The sequence below is a fragment of the Lipotes vexillifer genome, unplaced genomic scaffold (genome assembly GCF_000442215.2).
Source record: "Lipotes vexillifer unplaced genomic scaffold, Lipotes_vexillifer_v1.1 scaffold439, whole genome shotgun sequence".
Lineage (NCBI taxonomy): Eukaryota > Metazoa > Chordata > Mammalia > Artiodactyla > Lipotidae > Lipotes > Lipotes vexillifer.
Window position 1 is genome coordinate 2,502,989 of NW_006798732.1, and position 8,057 is coordinate 2,511,045.

Here is an 8,057-nt window from a genome sequence, read left to right on the forward strand (position 1 = left end):
CAAGAGAGATTCTCAGCTGCCGCACGTGGAGCTCCCCCTGCTCTTTACTAACTGTTCTTCGTGTCAATGTGATCTCCCGTGCAGCTGGCGGAGGAGCTTCAGAACAAGCCATTGAACGGCGAGATCAGAGAGCTGTTGAAGCTGCTGTCAAAACCCAACGTGAAGGTGAGGACGTGTGACACCTGTAATAAATATATCCGAAAAGGGCCACTTTCTGGGACTTCAGATGAATTTTGTTTCGAGCATCAATTTTCAAGTAAATTATTTTCAAATAGTGCACAGTATTTTAATCGCCTAAATCCCGTTGAGGAAAAAGAGTTGAGCTTTTCGTGAGAATGTTGTGACAGTATGTAAAACACTTAAATTGGGAAGCTCAGGATTTAAGTTGGCAAATATAATGGAGCGTCAAGGTTGTTTTCCTTTTAAATGAAGTTAAGAGTACAGGATACAGAACCTGTTAGCGATTTTGTTTGGGTTCACTTTGCTTGGCTAGTTAACGGTGTGCCAGTGCATTTGACAACAGTGTCTCTTTTTCTGTGGGACTGTCTTAGCATTCCTCTTCCTCTCCCCATTCCCTGCCCCCTCCTCTGCCAATTGGTGTTTTAATGCATCGTGCCATTTTTACAGAGCAAAGCATTTTTCCAGTGTAAAGACCAGTAAAATATTGGCAGATCCATCTCGAGTCTCTCTTTTTCTCACAAGTTTATCACTTATTTTTCCTCCAGGTGTGATTAGTCAACGATGTGATTTAGAAATTTTCCTGTTAATTCTAAGGTCATTAATGTATTAAATTCTATAACCCATACATTTTGTACTTGATACTACCACACTTGTATGTGAAATATTGTCCAGGAGTCAGAATTACCTATAGATCAGTAATTATGTAATCAAAATGATCAGTTATGTCATGATTACTGTTGAATGAAAATGTCCATCTAGATGCAAAAACTGATGATTTATTTCTACCTTCTTTGAAAAATCTCCTTTGGAACTGTCCTATATATGGTCTTAAACTGATACTCAAAAGAGTATTAAATGAAAGATAAAGAGAGAACATGTATGGACCATGATTTCTAAACCATGTAAGTAAATATAAAGTACATGAATGTATTTCTGTAAAGGATAAATGAACTATGATTAATAACATGAGAGGAATTGACTGGTGCAGAGGAAATTGGCTATACTTTAGTTCTAGAAGAATAAGGATCTGGTTAGTGCAGAAAGGATCTGGTTAGTGCAGCTTGCTGCTGAAGACGGAGCGCACAGAAAGTGAGCAGCTTAGAGGAGATTCGTGAATGCTCTGAAAATTTCGTCACTTTCCTTATACTGCACTTGGGAAGTTGATGTTAATCAGAGCATGGCAAGGGTACCCACGAGGCGCTTGGTAAGCTCGTTTTTGAGGGCGTTATCTTGGTTTGAATTTTACAAATTAAAGAGGAATGTTTCTGACCCCCCAGAAACAAAAAATCTGATTTTGCTATTCCGTTCAAGAGTGTTTGAAATGGAATAGCTAATAATAAAGAGGTTATACTGGATGGAAACTGGTATTTGGCGGGAGAGGGGGTTGTGATCTTAGGTGGTTATGAGGTAAGAGAAGATATGTACATTTTGGTGTCTGCCCCAGGTTCCTGGCCCAAAGCTTATAAAACCCTAGTTAATTTCCTAAGTGATAAGAACACTGGGAACATCTATTGCACTTGTATTTCTTTGTCTTTGACCCTGTCCCTGACACAGCTCCCCTCCAGCCCTTGTAAATGTTTAAGTGGTTAGAGCACCCGGAGTTTTGTCCTAATGAGGTGACTCTGGGTGTGCCCCTGGCTGGGCGCTGGTCACCAGCAAGACCACGCCACGATTAGAAGCTTGGAAGTTTCAGCCTCACCCCACCCCTGCCACCATCCTCCAGAGAGGGGAGAGGGGCTGGAAATGGAGTTAAGAATTGATTATGCCCACTTGAGGAAGCCTCCCTAAAATCCCCAAAGCGTGGTGTTCGGAGAGCTTCTAGGCTCGGGGACACATCCGTGTACCAGGAGGGTGATGCACCCACCTCCACAGGGACAGACACTCCTACCCTCCAGACCTTACCCTGTGTGTATCTCTCCATCTGAGTCCTTTATCATATCCTTTAATAAACTGGTACCTGTAAGTGTTTCCCTGAATCCTGTGACCTACTCTAGCAAATTAATTGAACCCAAGCAGGGGGTTGTTGGAACCTCATGTCTGCAGCTGGTTGGTCAGAAGCACAGGTGGCAGCCTGGAGTGGTGACTGGTGTCTGAAGTGTGTCGGGGGGCGGGGGGCGGGGCAGTCTTAAAGGATTGAGCCCTCAACCTGTGGGAGCTGATGCTCTCTCTGGGAAGATGACCTCAGAATTGCGTTGAACTGTAGGACGCCCAGGTGGTGTGTCACAGAGAATTGCTTGGTGTTGAGAAAACCCGTCACGCGTTTGGTGATCAGAATTTTGTTTTGTGTGAGCAGTAAAGGAAGCACACAGGAGAGAAACACAGCAAGGAAGGAGAAACTCCTCCAGAAGGAAGAGAAATGTGGGTTTTCTTCCCTTTACAATGGCATCATTGCAGCACCATAGGATGCAGCTTTTAATTGAGTACTTAAACTTCGTTAATGGCAGAAATACCTCAGACGAACGATTTTGTCTGTTTTCACATGTACATAGCAGTGTGACTAAGGAATGGTGAGAAGTCAGCGTGAAAGCTGTATGTTCAGGAAATACCGTGTAGAAAGTGGGTGACATTGCAGACACTCGATGGTACAGTCGACAATGGCAATTTCTAGTTCACCAGTCTTGGGAAGAAAATACTTTTCTTCCCAGTTTGACCTAACATTTAACATTGCTTTCCTTGAAATCATTTATGTTAACAACCATCACTTTGAATCTCACTTTTGAAGGTAATTACTTTAAGAAGTGCAGTCCCCAAATAAGTTTTAAGCTATTTCAGAATATGATCAAATACTCCTTTTTGTCTTAGAATAAATGAAAATATTTGCTTTTTCTCTTAAGAGCAGAAGCAAGGTACAGTAGAATATAACATGTATACATGAATTGTTCGTTGAACTGACAGTTAAAATATGAAAAATGTAATTCCAAGGTGTTAACTTGAATATTACCCTTAAATTTTAGTGGATAAGGGAACTAATTATTTACTTTTTGAAGATTGCCCTTCCATTTAGAATATTTAATTCACAATACTGAAAGGAAACCTGAAATGTACCTGCGAAGTGCTAGTGATTTTTTAAAAACACACACAGGTATATACAACCAAGTGTGTAGCCAACTATGAAATGATAATACGTGCTTTCTATATACAACTCGTTTTGAAAAGCATTAAAACTTTCTTTGGTAGTTTGTAAGTGTCACCAGAGTTGGATCTTCATTCATTCATTCCTACATAAATTGAGCATCTACTCTGCCAGTCCCTATAGCTAGAACTTGTGGAAGGTGTATGAAGATACATGAAGATGAATGAAGGTGATAGAAATAGGGGATAAAGAGAGGGAACACCCAGAAATAGTGTGGAACACACAGGAGTGGAGCCGGCGCCAAGGCTGGGTGTGGGCGGGTTGAAGAGGACTGCAGAGGAGATGGTCTGTGCCCGGTGACGCCTGAAGGCTGGTGTGAGGTGACCAGAGGGGCAGAGGAGTGAGGGGTGAGTCGGCGGGGGAGGTGAGAAATGAAGGTTTCCGGTGTGAAGTCCTACAAAGGAAATAACTTGTCACATTTGAGGGCGTAACGTAGACTCAGTGTGGCTGAGCGGGAGCGTGTGAAAGAGGGAGGGGAGGGGCTGGACAGTAGAGCTGTGAGTCGGGGCTGACCTCCTGATTACCCAGGACGGCCTGGTGTTTGCCTGTAGTTCCAGTGTGGTTAATATTAATAGCCTCCCTTTTAATTTCAGTGGTTTCCTTATTTAGATGATAAATTATATGGCCACTCTACTTGCAAGCATATGAAAAAGTTTGAATTCCATCCTAAGAGCAGTAGAAAGTCATTGGTAGGGTTTAAATAAGCAAGCGATGCCATCACTCTGTGTGTAGTATGCACAGCAGTTCCCCAGGTGGGAAGGCCAGCTGGGACCCTGTAGAAATAATTTGGGTGCAGCGTGACTGTGGTCCTAAAGAAGGATGTGAGGATGGAGACAAGGAAGTGGGGGATGGGTGGGATTGGATGTAAATTCAGTATGAGGTGTTGGGACAGCTGGTTAATTATTTGGGGAAAAATAAGAAAGACCTCTACTAGAATGAATTCCAAGTAGATTAAAGATGGAAGTGTAAAAATTGAACCATAATCATGGGATAGAGTAAAAGCATTTACAGCCTCAGGGGCAGGTGGACACACACACACATGAAAAGTTAAAAAAAACAATCCATACATGAGGTTGGAAGGAATAACTTATCTTTATAACTGATTTATGATATTGTCTTTAATAAGATGTGATAGTTTATTACTCTGACTTTTAATTTTTACCTTTTACAAAGTGACTTGATAAAAACTTTTGAAATTAAACAGAAAAGAATTTTGAATAATACATAACTGTGTTTTGAATCTAAATTTTAAAATAGAAGTCCCTATCCTTATTGCTTTATTAGTGAAGATGAGCGTCGCTTTCATATGCTTAATGGCTTTTTATTTCTTCTGTGAATTGTGTGTTCATATTATATCTTTAGGGGTAACTACCCTCTTAATTGGCTGCATTACCTTTCATTCCTTTTTTTTTTTTTTTTTTTTTTTTTTTGCGATATGTGGGCCTCCCACTGTCGTGGCCTTTCCCGTTGCCGGACGCGCAAGCTCAGCGCCCATGGCCCACGGGCCCAGCCGCTCCGCGGCACGTGGGATCCTCCCGGACCGGGGCACGAACCTGTATCCCCTGCATCGGCAGGCGGACTCTCAACCACTGCGCCACCAGGGAGGCCCCTTTTCATTCCTTTTTATGTACAGAAATACTACATATACATTTTTTTCCATTATAAGTAGGGTAATAGGATGCACTACTTACTGTATTGGAATACACTCAGTCTTTAAAACTTTGAATTGGTCAGTCGCCATATACAAAAAAAATAATGATTATTACTCAGTAATGTCTACAAAATCCAGTCTTATTGTCCAAATCTTACAGTCCCGGAAAATGAACAAAGTATAAAAGAAACCACGTGGTGAGAAAGAGGTAATGATAGAGTCACAAGAGGCCTGCGTAGATGTAACAGACTCTAAAGCTTGCTGCAGTGGAGGAGGAGCATGGGCCATTTAGGGGGCACTGCGGAAGGGACGTTGGTCTCTACAGAGACTTTGTTGCCGGGGAGAGCAAAGAGAGTCATCAATAAATAAAAACCACTCCTAGGCATCACATTGCCACATTAAAGGCAAATCATCCTCTCTGAGTTGTCATTCAGTGGCTCATTTTTGATAAAAGTGAGGTGACATCATCTTTAGAACATGGTATTATAATTTAGGAAGTCAGGGAAGATTTGGTAGATTTTTAAAAAGGCAATAAAATAGAAAGATGTGTTGTAATTTTTCAGCTTTCCAAAACATTCACTTACCAGAAATTACTCACTGCCCGGGCATGCGGAATGGATGAGATTTCATTAAAGCATAATAAATGGCAAAGTTAAGCTTCCTTCTGGAAGAATAAATCAGTGTTACTCATCCTTATGAGTCAGACACTTAATTCTAAGGGTCTGACAGATATTTAGAGCATAGAATTGACTCCAGGGGGTCTAAGGCAGGGAGAGCTTGGGAGCCTGATGAGTTACAAAGCCCAGTGTTCAATTTCCTGTAGATTCCTCTAAGCGACAGGTAAACCCATCAGCTGCGATTGGTGGCATATGGAAACACAATTTTCATTTAGGTACTGCCTCCTGAAAGAATGTCTGTATAGTGAAGAATAAAGTCGCTGCAGTTAAAACAGGAAAATGGAATACAAAGTTACTTTTAGTTGTCCAAAATAAAAATGTTGCTAACCAAAACTATTTATAAAGCAAAGCTGTTAAAAATAATGAACTTGATATCTGTAAATTATTTTTTTTTTGGAATCCAGATATGAAAGTACAGAGCTAAGGAGGAAAAATAATAGCTGGTGTTCTAACAATGCCTATCAACTATAATATTCACTTTATTATGAAATATATTCATTAGCATTCCCTGTTATTCTTACCATGTGCAAGATAGTTACCCTAGATACACAGATAACAGCCATTTCTGGTGCTCTTCGTTCCTCTTTATAGGTCTGTGTTCCCATCTGCAGTCATTCCTCTTGTCTGAAAGAACTTCTTATAACATTTTTGGTAATGCAAGTCCACTGGTGATGAATTCCTTCAGCTTTTGTATGTCTTTAAAAAGTCTTCAGTGTTCCTTCTTTTTAAAAGGTATTTTTGCTGGGTATAGAATTTTAGGCTGACAGTAGTTTTCTTTGAGTATTTTAAAGATGTTGCTCCACTGTCTTGTGGTGTGCTTTTTTTTTTTTTTTTGGCTGATTTTAAGATAGTCCCCTTTTCACTGGTTTTAAGTAGTTTGGTGTTATGTCTTTTCTGTTTATTGTGCTTGGATACATTGAGCTTCTTAAACATATGGGCTTTTTTGTTTCCATCAAATTTGGAATATTTTCTGCCATATTTCTTCAGATTTCTTTTAACACCTCTCCTGTCTCTGGAGATGCCAGTTAGGTGCATATAATAGACCATTGAAGTCCCACAGCTCAATAAATGTCTGTTCATAATTTTTCATTATATTTTCTCTTTGTGTTTCATGTGTTTCAGTAGTTTTATTGCTTTGCCTACAAGTGTTAATCTTATTCAGCGTACTGAATGAAATGTATTTTCATCTTTTATCTGTAGAAGCTTGGTTTGAATCTTGTGTATTCCAAGTCTCCTGTTCAGCCCTTCTTCTGGCTTTTTAAACATTTGGAATTAGTAGTAACTGTTAATTTCCTTTTCTGTGATCTTTCTGTAATTTCAGGATTTGGTTCTACATAATCCTATCATCTAATTTTTCAGGGTTTAGTTTTATAGCTTTATATTTTTCATCACTATGCATAGTAGTTTCTGATTTTTTACATGCCTTAGTAATTTTTGATTGACTGTCAGTCATTGTGACTTTACTTTTTTTGATGCTGGATATTTTTGTATATTTATAGATAATAGTCTTGAGTTTAAATTACACAATGAAGTTATTTGGAGGCATGCTTTTAAGCTTTGTTAGGTGAGATCTTAGCAGCATTTAATCTTGGGCTAATTATTTCCTGCTATTAAGAAAGTACCCCTCTGTTAACTCTCCTCAATGCCCTGTGAATTGTGAGGCTTTTCCTCGTAACTGGTGGGAACAGGAGCTATTCCTGCCCTGTGCAAGCCTCGGGGATTGTTTGCTGTAATGCAGGGTTTCTCAACCTTGGAACTATTTAAATTTGAGGACTGGATACTTATTTGGCGGTGGGGAGGGGATTGTCTACTGTGGTATCAGATGCCTCGGAGCATCTCTGGCCTCTGTGCACTAGACAGCAGTAGCATCCCTTGAATTGTTACAAACCGAAAATGTCCCCAGACAGCCATATGGCTCCCGGGGAGTAAAATTGCCCTCAGTTCCGAACTACTGCTCTAATCATTCCTGGCAGTTGTTCCGTATGCGAGCCTTGGCTAAGGGCTCAAGGAGCTCTGTGTCTGTGCAGCTCTCTCCATTCTCATCCCTTCCCTGAGAACGTTAGCCCCTTGATCTCCCTAGGTTCCCAGCTCTGCTGTCCTGGGTTCCTTCTCCCCCTGACATAGCAGGAAATTCGCTCTAGACAGGAAGCTGGGGCAGTCTTAGGGTTCGCAGTTGTTTCCTGTCTCTCAGTGGTCACTGTCTTTCCTTGTCTCATGTCCAGTGTCTTCAAAAACCATTGCTTCTTTATCTTTTTTTTTTTTTAAGTTTTCTCCAGTGGGTCCCTGTTAACTTCACCTTGGTTCTCATCCTCATTTTTTTTTTTTTTTTTTTTTTCTTTGGCGGTCCGCGGGCCTCTCACTGTTGTGGCCTCTCCCATTGCGGAGCACAGGCTCCGGACGCACAGGCTCAGCGGCC

General features: G+C 40.8%; 1 protein-coding gene across 1 annotated transcript in view; it reads left to right on the forward strand.

Moving 5' to 3' along the window:
- MPP7 (MAGUK p55 scaffold protein 7) overlaps positions 1-8,057 on the forward strand; it is a 179,618-nt gene that overhangs the window by 66,368 nt on the left and 105,193 nt on the right. The window contains exon 3 of the mRNA XM_007470910.1: positions 85-165. The gene's annotated coding sequence lies outside the window, so the exon portion shown is untranslated. The remainder of the gene's footprint in view (positions 1-84; positions 166-8,057) is intronic.